A 12,091-nucleotide genomic window follows, 5' to 3' on the forward strand; every position below is an offset into this window, starting at 1 on the left:
TCTCCTTTCCAGCGTACTTCAATGGCTGATTTCACAGCATATCTGCTATTACCACCAATTTGCACTTCTTTCCAGCCTCCATTTGATAATGTTTACATGGAGCTATAAAGTACAGGTTGTCTGCCTCTTTCTTTGGTGTTCTTGGGCACCAGAAAGTATTGCCAATGCACTTCAATGGTGCATATTGTTTTTTTTCCCTTTGTTTGATCAGACTGAGCATGGAACTGGACTCTGTTTTTTACACAAGTCTAGCCTGATTTACTTAACAATCCTGTTACCATTTGTGTGCACTGCTCTCCAAGATTGAGTACAAGCCTATGGAGCCTATGCACAGGACCACTGTTCTTCTTAACACTAGGGATACAGTGTAGGATCTTCATTTTCTGCCACACCTCAGTGATACAGGCTATGAAGCGATGCAGACATTAAAGAAATACCCCACCTCACCGATCCAATCTGTCACTGTGGTTATTACAGTCTTGGCCACAATGGGACTGACCTTCACCAAAACTCGATGGATCTGTGTGACACACACATACCAATCCATCCACAAAATTACCAGGCTTTGTCATTAGCAAGCTCACAGAGCATATCACCTCACTATTTCATGCAAAAAACTCCCAGTGGAACACAATTTCCACTGATAGTACATTTGTGGCTATAGCGTACATCCAGAAATGTTTAACTACACATAAATATATTTGCAAGATATAAACTAGAGTCTAGAAGGGGACTGTCAAGTCAAATGGAGTTTGGTCTGTTAAGAAATTAATTAATTAATAGATCAATAAATACATTGACTTGCAAGGATTGTAAAACAATAAAGGTAAAATAACATTCAATAAAATGTAACCATCGCTGACCATTTTCATGCCAAAAGTTACTCATTAAAAGAAAATATGATTCAAGTGGAAGCCTGTGAAGCAATTGAAACCACTTTTAGGAACCTTGGAAGAATTTGAATTAAGAACCAATCCTGCCCCGATTTCCAGAAGTGTCCAGAAGACTAATATATTTGGTCTATTGAGTATTTATCTCTTTCCACTTTTGCTAAAGCTTCTGCTATGCACAGAAAACCTACAATAGAAGCTTAAATCCAATTTTTTCACAGCATTAACATTTAAGCTGCTGTAACAACCAACAACTCTGCTGTCATCATAAAAGAGCCCCTTTGCAATTTATTACCAAGAGTGCCTGTGATCTACACACCACAGCTCTTGATGTGATTGTAGGCTCCCTTTTTTTTTTTTTGGACGAAGGAAGTCAATTAATTCATAAATACTTTAGCACATTTACAGTAAGGCGAGGGGAAGATGGCTATTGATTGATCCCAGTAACACAGCAGCAACCCCCTCCCCTTCTCCCTCATGTGGAGTACCTTAATGAACCAAGGGTTTTTCTTAATCAAGAAGAATGCAATCAGAAAATAGAGGAAAACATAATGATTTTTACCAGCAGTTAAGTGAGGTGTAGGACTTGGAATATGAATTTAAGTGCTGTAAAAAGGCTGTCAGGGGCCGGTAATTTGTATCTGACATGCGTTAGTGTAGGTTATACAGTATCTAACATTTCAAAGCGACTTTCAGGCATGATTTTAAATGATTGTAGAAATTATAATTTACATTTTTATGGATGTATTTTTTTTTCATAAAAAATGGAAGGGTGTTGGGTGGAAAAGACAAGAAAGCCTGGTTGACTCTGAATCCTCTTCTCTGACCTTTGAGGAAATTTGGTGAAACAGCAGAAAAAGGTGACCTCATTTTAACAGTGCAGAAACAGTAAAAACCTATGGTGACCTGAACAGACCCATGCATCACAGAACTCAGCACTTCACAGAAGTAATCTTCCCTCTCCAGTCACAAACAAGAAGTGATAATGCAGGATCTGTAAAAGAACATGTTCAAATGTAAAAAAAAAGAAAGCTTTTCTTCATCTTTCCTCTGTCTGAAGGGAAACAACCACCATATTTCAGAACTGCTTGACTGGGAAACTTGTAATTGAATGGATTAATCTTTAAACTCAGCAATGGAGGAGAAAGCATTTCCATTTGAAACAGCTTTTCCTATCAGGAAAGTCTATGCTCATCTGGTTATTACTCCTACTTAGGGTTATGAATTACCGGCAGCCCATCAGCCAAGCAATATCTCAATAGAATAAAATATGAATGCACTTTGAAGCCAATTTTATCCCCTTTAAAAAGCCATGCAGATAAATGGACGTGTGAAACACTTCTTAGGCTGACTAATGTGGGAAATATTGAGCTAAGTAATTGCAGCTGTTTCATCAATAAGCTGGCTAAAGTAGATCATTACAGCGAAATGTGATTAACACACAAGTTGTAGGGTAGTGAGAGGTGAAGGGACAAATTGGGAAATGGAATAAAACAAGTGTTATAAATAATTAACACAACACAGATTGACCTAAAATAATTAGGATACTAATCTTTTTTTCTCCCACAACAGAGGGTTAGCCATGTGTGGAGGTTGATAGTCAATAAAGTAGCTAATCACCTTTTTTTTCTTTTTCTCTTGTGCAGATTTGAAACTAAACTAGAGAATGAAAACCACTTTGGCAGACATGATTATAACCCTGGGACCAGATGTAGAAGTCTGTATGTTGCTGTTTTTACATATTAGCCTGTAAGTATACAAGAGGGAAAATGACAGGTGAGCAGCATGAATTTGTGCCAGTATAGGAGTCACTTCAAATGACAGGATATGCTACCAAAACCAAATGCTGGTAGCGTAACAGAGGTAGTGTCAATGTTTTTTTTAATTCTCTACGTATCTTTCAATAAACATATTTTTACAATATATCTCTACGGATCATACAGTATATGCCTAACAATTAAAACATTCTTTGAATCCACCAATGCACCAAATAATCCAAGACTTTCCCAGCTATGGAGAAATACGATTTTCCTCCATATTCTTTTAAAAACATGCCGTCTTGAAAGATGAATTATTGTATGACATCCCCTTTCTTTACAAACAAAATGACAAAAAAATGATTTAAAAAAATGGGATGCCTTGTTATAACTGTTGTTGTGTGTGAAGGAGTGTATGTATAGACAGGCTGAGGCTTTTATTTTCTATATTTTCTCGTCTACAATGCCCTGGAGCAATCAGTCCATCCAACAGAAGTGGAGCCCCCCCTCTGCATCCCTCCCCTCAGTCATTCTGAAGACGGATGCTTTGGGTAATAAGGCTAATCAATACACTTCCTCATAGTCCTCCCCGCCCGCCCGGTCCCAAGACATTATCGGCCGTTTGTCTTCAGAAACGTCACTTGTTCTTATCAGGCATCACAATCTTGTTTAAATGGGGTTGCTGCCCCCTCACACATGTAAACACACATACGCACAACAAATCCGCAAACGTTGGACACATGCAGTCAAGCAATAATTTAAATGTATAAAGCACGGCAAATATGCACACTGTTTTACACAAAAAATGTACAACCACATAACACTATCAAATGCTTTAAGACACACTATGAGCGGCTACCTTCAGTACATGAAATATTACACATAACGCCAGACACACACAAACGCACACACACACACACACACACCTCACAGGCAGTGATGAATAGACGCAAGGGGGCTCTGTGACAGGTAACACATGCACAACGGTGTCAGGATCTATACAGAGAAATTAATCAACAATGACACCAGCGTCAGTGGCTCCCCTCTCACAGCCCACAGCTCGACATGTTGTAATTTGCTGTGTATGATTACCCCAGGGTGCTTGGGGGGCAATGGCACCCCCAATCTTAATTAATTAAGCATTGCGTCAACAGGAAGTTGTCTCAAGAGCGCTATATAAAGGCCCACTCACTGTTTCTTTACCTGGAGTCACCTTTTTGTGTAAGACTCTTCCAAGTACTGTTTCTACAGCTTAAATTAAACTCTCCATAAATAAATAGAATACAATAGAAGTTGTTTTTAATAAGTATCATAATAAATGATTGTAGTCTGGCATTTTAAGGTTTTGTATGTTCTGATAGATCCATTATTAGTAAGTTATGACACCTTCTAGGTCAGCTATAAATTCACACAGGGGCGAATCCATGAAGGGTTTTGTGCTGCAATCTTTTCAGATAATTAATTCTAACAGAGAAAAGATGAACCTTTATCACATAAAAAGTGTACTTGGTAACCAAACAAAAATCACGTTGATATTTTAGCATGCCACTCAGAAGCAGTAAATGAGCAAGGGAAAAATGCAGTGGGTAAATTTAGTAGGATGAAATTAATTTAAATGCACAGTTAATTTATCATTGATTTACAAGGTGAATTTTGTAAACAAAAAAAATCTATGAAAGAGATCACATATAGTCATACATTGTGACTTTGCTAGGATTAGAAGGCTAACAAGATAAAACACTTAAATTTGAAAATTAAATAATAATCTTTGTGTGCAGCTCAAAAACAAAAAAAACAACTTGTTGGTCAATTCTTTCATCTGATAACTTTCAGTCAGCTTTCACTTGAACAGCCTAAGGCATTACAAGCAGCATTAAAGCCCCTGCATGACAGTCACACACTGACGCTTATCCAGCACAAACTAAGAAAGTTGATGCCCTCCACTTTGTGAGATAGTTTACTGACCTCTGCACAGGAGCTGATCAGATTTGTTCCCTGGCCTGTTGAGACAAAAAAAAAATCGTCCCTTTCTTTGATTTCTTTTATTCCCACGAGTCCTGTATGCTAATTAGCGGTTGGGGGTGGTCCATTCCCAGGAGAAGACAGAAATGGGAGCAGGTTGACAGGACACCATGTGACACCATTGTTTGCCTTCAATAATGACCAGGGGACTCCAGATGATATGGGAGCCTTTGATGGATGACTAATTTATCAGTAGCTGTCGTGGCCTAACGATGGTTAATGATGCCACTGGTGGCTTGTCTGGGGTTAACCATCAAAGGGAAGGTGAGGTGCATGCTGTTTGAAATTTGTAGTTTCTTTTCAGGGTTTTTTTGAGTGACAAAATTAAAAGTTAGAGCTAATCTTCTTTGCACTGCGTGTCTTAAATTTCAAACCTGTAAGTTTTTGCAACATGGTCTCCAAAGGAAGTTTATTTGTATTGCATAGATAAACCCGATGGTTGAGAAATAGTGAGAGCCTTCCTTTTAGGATATGTTTAGATTTGAACTAATATTCACCCTGTAAGCCTTCAAATTCAAACAGTGTTAATCTGTTGACATCATAGTCATTATACAAAACAACAATACAGCCATTACTATCTTTCATTGTTTGTAATTCTGGCTGGAGAGCAAATGCAGTTTTAAGAAAACAAAAACAAAAGGGCTTGATGTCTCTGCGATGTGGAGACCATACCTTTCATCGTACAGTTGTTCCAAGGCCTCTGTGTCATTGTTCTTCTAGCTATTCCTCCCTGCTTGTGGACCCCACTGGAAAACAGGTGAGGCAAAACAATCACGCACCCTCCCATCACTCTCTCGACATTTCACAATAACACTCTGACTGTATCTTTCAGTAGTAAACACAAAGCTCACCCCAGCTGAACGTCGCTCCGGAAACAAATACATTGTCAGGCACGGAGTGGGGAAATAAAAGACAGAGGACAGAGCCTATTGGAAATTGGAAAACAGCCCTTTTCTCCCTTTGAAAGAGTCCTGGCGATGAAAATATGTAATATAAATAAAGCTGCGGACGCTTTGAAAGCCAAAGCCTTCCTTCCTGGCCTGGACCTCTGCTGGGGAAACGCCCACTCCTGGGCCCTTGCTCTTAAATTCCCAAAGACCACTCTGTCATCAGGGTCCCAACTGCTGCTTTCAAACACGCGATGGCCGGACTCACTTCCCAGTCTTGCTCTCTCTATCTGCCCAGATCTGAGTCACTTTGGCCCCCTCAGCCCTTTTAAGTCTAACCCCCTCCCTGGACAGGATCTCTCCTAGTCCTGTCGGCTTAAATACCGCCAGACGAGCTCCAATTATTTCACCCCTGAAGTGTTTGTGGCGAGTGGCTGTCAGGCCTGCGATCTCTCCGTTGGTGCTTCTGATATTGGAACCTGTAGAGCGGATGCAAGGAAAGACATAATGACAGATGACTGGCTGATTGGTGACAACTATAAAACAGCTCATTAAAGCAAAGAAACACATCGTAGGTCTGTTTTGAAACTTACTCCGGCTCTTGACTTTTAGCTCACTGCTGTATCCTTTACTGTAATAAGAGGGAACTTTTCGCCTTCTGATGATACACCGTCTGTGTTGGTAGTGTTTGTGGGAATTTCAGTGTACAGTAAAGTTTATGTGCTGTGACTAAATCGACAAAGTAAAATGTTTCATCGACTGAAACTAGAAAATCCAGCAAGCAAAGAGACGGGCATTCATGCATCCTGTAGGATTAACAAATCATTTCTGATGAGCAGAGCTTCGGTGCTTTACACAAAACATAACAAATGTGAATATTTCTCCCTACTGTCCGCTATCATTTTTTTATTTACATTTTTATATTTTTACACGATACAGAAACACATGCAAAAATAACCTTTACATCAACAACAAAAAAAACAACAACCCGACAACAACACATAACAAAGGGGGGGGGGAGACAAAGTGCAATACTTCATCATTAAATATTCAGTACATCATCATAAGGTTCAACTCTCCTGTACAGGGTTAACACATGCTTCAGAATAAAAATTACAGGGCTGTTCAACATTTGTCTGAATTAATTAAGTATTAAGTATGAAATACTGTATTCTAACAATAAATGCATAGAACATTCTGAAAATACTTTGTACCTAAGACTATTAGTCCTTAAATTTACTTCAAAATATTAGTGCATTCATTATGAGAACTTGAATGTAACAATGGTAAGATTCAAAGAAATAAAAAAAGGATAAAAACATCAGGTTTTGTTCTTATCTTAATGCTAAGCTCTTGTAAAAATGTAAAAAAGTACATTTAACGCTGACAATGTGCAATTCATCGCTCTCAAATGGTTTGTAATTACAAATTCAAAGCTATTCATCATGAATTAAAATAAATCTAGTATTTGTATTTTTCCTCACAAATTAGCTTTTTTTTGTGAGATTTTCTGTGAATGTTACTGGATGTAAACATGTTGAGCCCCTTTTAACAGTTGCATTGAATAGACTGTGGACTAGTGTTTACTGAGAAGATATGGTGCAAAAATGTACACTTTCCCATTTAGGGAAAAGTAGGGTTTTGTGTGTTTATGTGCAACATTGCCCAAAAATCTCTTGGATCATACATCAAATTCAGCTCAGGACACATACTGGGCCCTGCGGTGACCCTCAGTGGAAGGGTCCCTAATGACATCCACCATCTTGGCTCCAACAGGGCAGCAGTTTACATTGAAGACAGGGCTTTTTGCTCTATATGTGCTGAGCTGGTGGAGTGCACGGGTCAGGGTGAGAGACCTGCTGGTCAGCTCGCCGATCAACCCTGCGATGAACTCCGGTTAATTGCCACTGACTCTATGTTCTATCTTTCAGTTTTTCTGGTCATTTCATCAAACTTTTCTCTTTTACCCCCTTTATTTTTTGCTGTGTCTAGCTCAGAGGTGGTCTGGAAGCAGAGGTTTGAAACCTCAGACCACAGACTTGGACGACGCAGGGTCAAGTAATGATTTTTGTCCGCAAAGTATAGGTAGACTACTTACTATATGTTTTACTGTATGCATTACATGTGCAAGATTTTTTTACTTTAATTACTGAAGTTATATTTTGCTTTTTTCCCCAAATAATAAAATTTTTCAAAACTTAAGTTATTATTTTTCAACATGGAAAAGAAACACTGAAAGGGGAAAGTCAGTGTGAAGTATTCCTAATAAATGAAAAGTGTATTTTTATTTTAACTACATAATCCAAAATCCAGAGGATACTTATTATGGAATCAGTAAAACATTTTGTTGTTTAAGTTTCACAATTGATATTGGTATTAAACATATTGTTTTGGACATTCTTGATTTACAGTTGGTGATTGGTGGAGTTATTATTGCTTTAATATATTTGTCAAAATCTATAGTTTTTATTAACCTTTGTGATTCAGTTGTTAATGAACCTGTATGTGCTGCTCCTTCTGGTTTGGCAGACGGACCAACAATAACAAAAAAAGAAGACAATAACTCGAAAGTCCTTTATAGCTTCCTGCAAGAAGAAACCATTAAAGTTGAGCACATTGTCTGGGGTCTGGCTGAAAATGTGTGAGGAAGCGTATAGTAATCAAGTGAGAGAGGGAAAAAAAGCGCTTCGTGAGAAACAGACGTAAATAATGGACCAGGAAACAGGAGATCAAAGCTTCTGAGTCGGGCCTCCGTTTGTTTTCATACTCACCCAGGCCTCGCAATAAAACACGCAAGAGTTGCACTTCAGAGGGAGGAGGGGGACGCGAGGAAGTGCTGAAAGCGGTTACGTCCCATCCTGAGGATCCCGTGCCACTATCCCCATGTTAGGGAAAGGCGTCAGGTACTTCAGTGTTTACCAGGAAAAGGGACAAGCCACACAACAAAACTTTCACATCAGAGGGGACACTCAGTGGCCAGGAGCCATCTTGTTAAACACAGACTGTGTGTGTTTACAAAAGAACCTTTTCCTTATCTCTTAATGCTTCAAAACACAATGTGTGCTTTAAATGGCACGGGGAGATCAAACTTAAAACTCAGGACAGCTATGTGTGTGTCTGTTTGCGTGCCTTTAACACAAGCGTCATGGGTTTCTAAGAAATAACGCGGGATGAATTTACAGCCAAGACAACACAATACAGTAACTGTTTGAAGATATTTACTGCTTTCCAGTTTTTTTTGTTTCAGCCTCTGTGAAAGAAACACAACTATACGCAACTTAAGGGATGTTAAGGACTGCTATTTTTAGTGGTTTTGAAAATCAAGAGATCCTTGTCAATCATTTTGACTTAAAAAAACAATGGTGTATTTCAAAGACATATAATTCCCGCTGGCAGATATTTTTGTGTGTGTCCTGATTCAAATCTTGATATTTTACTCCCTCTCATTAATGTAAGATTCACGCGTTATGTAAGTAAGTAGATGGCCATGAGGGAAAGTCTTGGTACTTATGTGTGTGTGTGCGGATGTTTTATGCAAACAGCAATAAAGCAACTATGAACATTTCATTATAGTCTACTGAGTATAACGAGCGGTTCATCTTTTTTGGAGGTCAAATGCTAAACACAGGCACCCTCCCTGGTTGGTCAGCAGATAAATCTCAGCGGTATCTCTCTCATATGCTCTTTCTGCATAAACTACCTCTCTTTTTCAATTTGTCCTTAAGTGATGCCTCTGTGTAATTTCTCAGGCATTGTTCAAAATACAATCAACAAGATGCAGTTTTGATTGAAGATGAGAGGGGATGAGAAGGGGAGAAATGGGTTGAAGGGATGACTGAAATCAAACAATAATAATTCGCTTAATAAGTTGATATTTTTTTCTGCAATGTTTTAGAAGCAATAAGAATAGATTAAGTAAAGAATATATTCAAAAATGTTTAAATGATGTGCAAAAGCTAAATTAGCTCAAGAGACAATATAAATACCACTATGTAAATAATAATGCCTAAAGTAAATTAAAAAAAGGTCTATGTGACTGCATCAATGCATTTATCCATTTTTACCACTGTGATCAGACAGGAAAATGTGAAATTACATGTGTGGTGGAGGCATGTAACTGACATAATTATGTTCCAGTACCAGGGAAACTACGCCAATAAAAAGATTGCATGTGGGAAAAAGCCTTTTCAAACATGGTCGTACCATAGCAAATTGTTTGCGGTTTATATCTGGCAACCAAAAATACTCTGTTGTGTTAAGAAAAAAGATTTTGGTTTGGGTTCAAATAAAAACTTACCAACAATACATTTATGAAGATACATTTTGTTTCTTGACAAAGTCTTATAGGTAAAAATCCATTGGGCTTGTGACCAATCCCTTGCCATTATCCACCTGTGTGTATTAACTGCTATGCATTCTGGGACATCATAACACACATTGGTGGCTGAGTTGTTTCTGGCATCATTTGCCTAAGTCCATCTCCTCCTGAATGATCCTGCCTTACAGTGAGTTAATATAGCAATGTCCAGTAAATGTCTTTGTACACAATTCCATTTGTCTGAGCATGACCTCCAAAATCAATAGCATTTTGGCCCCTACTTGACTCTGACCTCAGTCTTTTAATAGTGTTTTGATATGCTGGCAAATTAATTCACCTTAATGGAGTACAGGGGTCAATGGACTTTGATCCCATTTGGACTAAAGGCTGGAAGGATTCCATTTAGCTTGAGTTGGTCCTGAAAGGTTGTGTATGTGTGTGTGTTTGTAGGTGTCAAATTGTGCTAGGCAAACTCACTTTTCTTCCCAGGACCCCTGAATGATCCTCTTGGGTTCAATGCACAGAAACTAATTGCTTTATTATGCACAATTTCAAGATTGGACCTGTAACACAGATTAATTATTTTGCCATTACAATGACATCCTGTTGTACAAATGTGTAAATATCCATCTTAAGCAGCTGGAATTGTCCAACTCAACTACTTCTATCACTCGCTGCAATGAGAAATACAGGCTTAGCAGGCGACCTAGATGGATTTCATAGGGAACACATCGACATCCAAATAAATTCAAGTTTGGAGAAGCTTTCCAGACTGTGCAGTGAATCTAGCTCACTGCGTCCTCCAGTCCATTTGTATTGATTCCAATCTCTCAGCCTTTCCAATAAAGCTGGGTTCATGAGTTCATTATTACAAGAATGGAGGTGTAATTGGCTTTCAGGCGTATATGAGGCTATTTGCACTAATCTATCCGGGGGGGAGATGTTAATGGCCACTTTGAATGGCACAGTGTGAGCCAACTTTGGACTGTGATCCTGTGATTTTGGACCTATCATGTCAGTCAATAAGCACATAAAATAGATAAACTGTAAAACCAAGGGTTTACTTACATGTAGGGAAAAAGCAATAGATTTTATAACAGAAAACTTCAGCAGAAGAAGACAAAGGGAAGACAAAAAAAAAGCTTTGCAAACAGGGAATAAGGTTTCTAAATTATGTAATATTCTTGAATCTAACCTAATCTTAAATTTCCTCTCAGGGGATCAATAAAGGATTAATTTATCTAATATCTGTCAAGTGTGACAAACAAGTAAATGCAGGCGAGTAAATTATATTTTAATTTGAAAGTTTAAGTTGAAAATATGCATCTGCATACAAATATACTTTTAAGCTATGCTGCAGTATTATTATAAGTTAAGAAAGACTATCTCAACTGTGGTTATTAAACAGGAGGTAGAACGGAAACCTTCAGTACAGATGGGTTTTATAAGGAAAATATCCATGAAAAAACATAATATGCATGAACAATGGGTTTTGAAAAATGCTTTGATCAACAAATATACAACACAGTGTTGGACAATGCATTGTACACCGCTTGTATAAATTCATGATTTAAAAAAAAAACCCAAAACATTTTGGTTTATTAACGACAAATTACAACCTGTGAGCATGTTTAAGTGGAAGTGATCAATGTCAGCTTGTTTTGTTTGCACAGTCCAACAAGCATCGCTCTAGATTCAGGGTCAATATGGGATTTCTCTGTTAAGGACATTCCTCAAAACCTTTCAAAGGAATATGGTATCCTTTTGTCAAATAATCTATTTGAATAATATGGGGGGACAGACACAGGATGTCTTGATAAAAACCTTACAATATAGGGTGTTAAAACTACCACTGGTGATATTCACTTTTCACACCCAATATGACTGCTACACACACTACACATTACATTTAGAAATAATCAGACATTAAGTCTTACAATGGATGAAGTTTTGAGGTCTTTACTAAATGTCCATCAGTTATATATCTGTTGGTCGACAACTTCCAACTCTGTGCTTACACATGTGTAAATATATGGATGAATGTATCGTAGTAAGAAATCTTAACCAAAGACTGCAGAAAGCAGCTCAGAGATCACCAAATATCCCAACATCTATCTCCTGTAAACTTCCTACACAGTGCAGAAACACTGAGGGTTTATGCAAGGCAGAGGCAAGCTAGTGATTTCAGCCAGCACTGCTCTCTTTTCCACTGTTAAC

This window comes from Labrus bergylta, chromosome 6, assembly GCF_963930695.1.
Source record: "Labrus bergylta chromosome 6, fLabBer1.1, whole genome shotgun sequence".
Classification (NCBI taxonomy): Eukaryota; Metazoa; Chordata; class Actinopteri; order Labriformes; family Labridae; genus Labrus; species Labrus bergylta.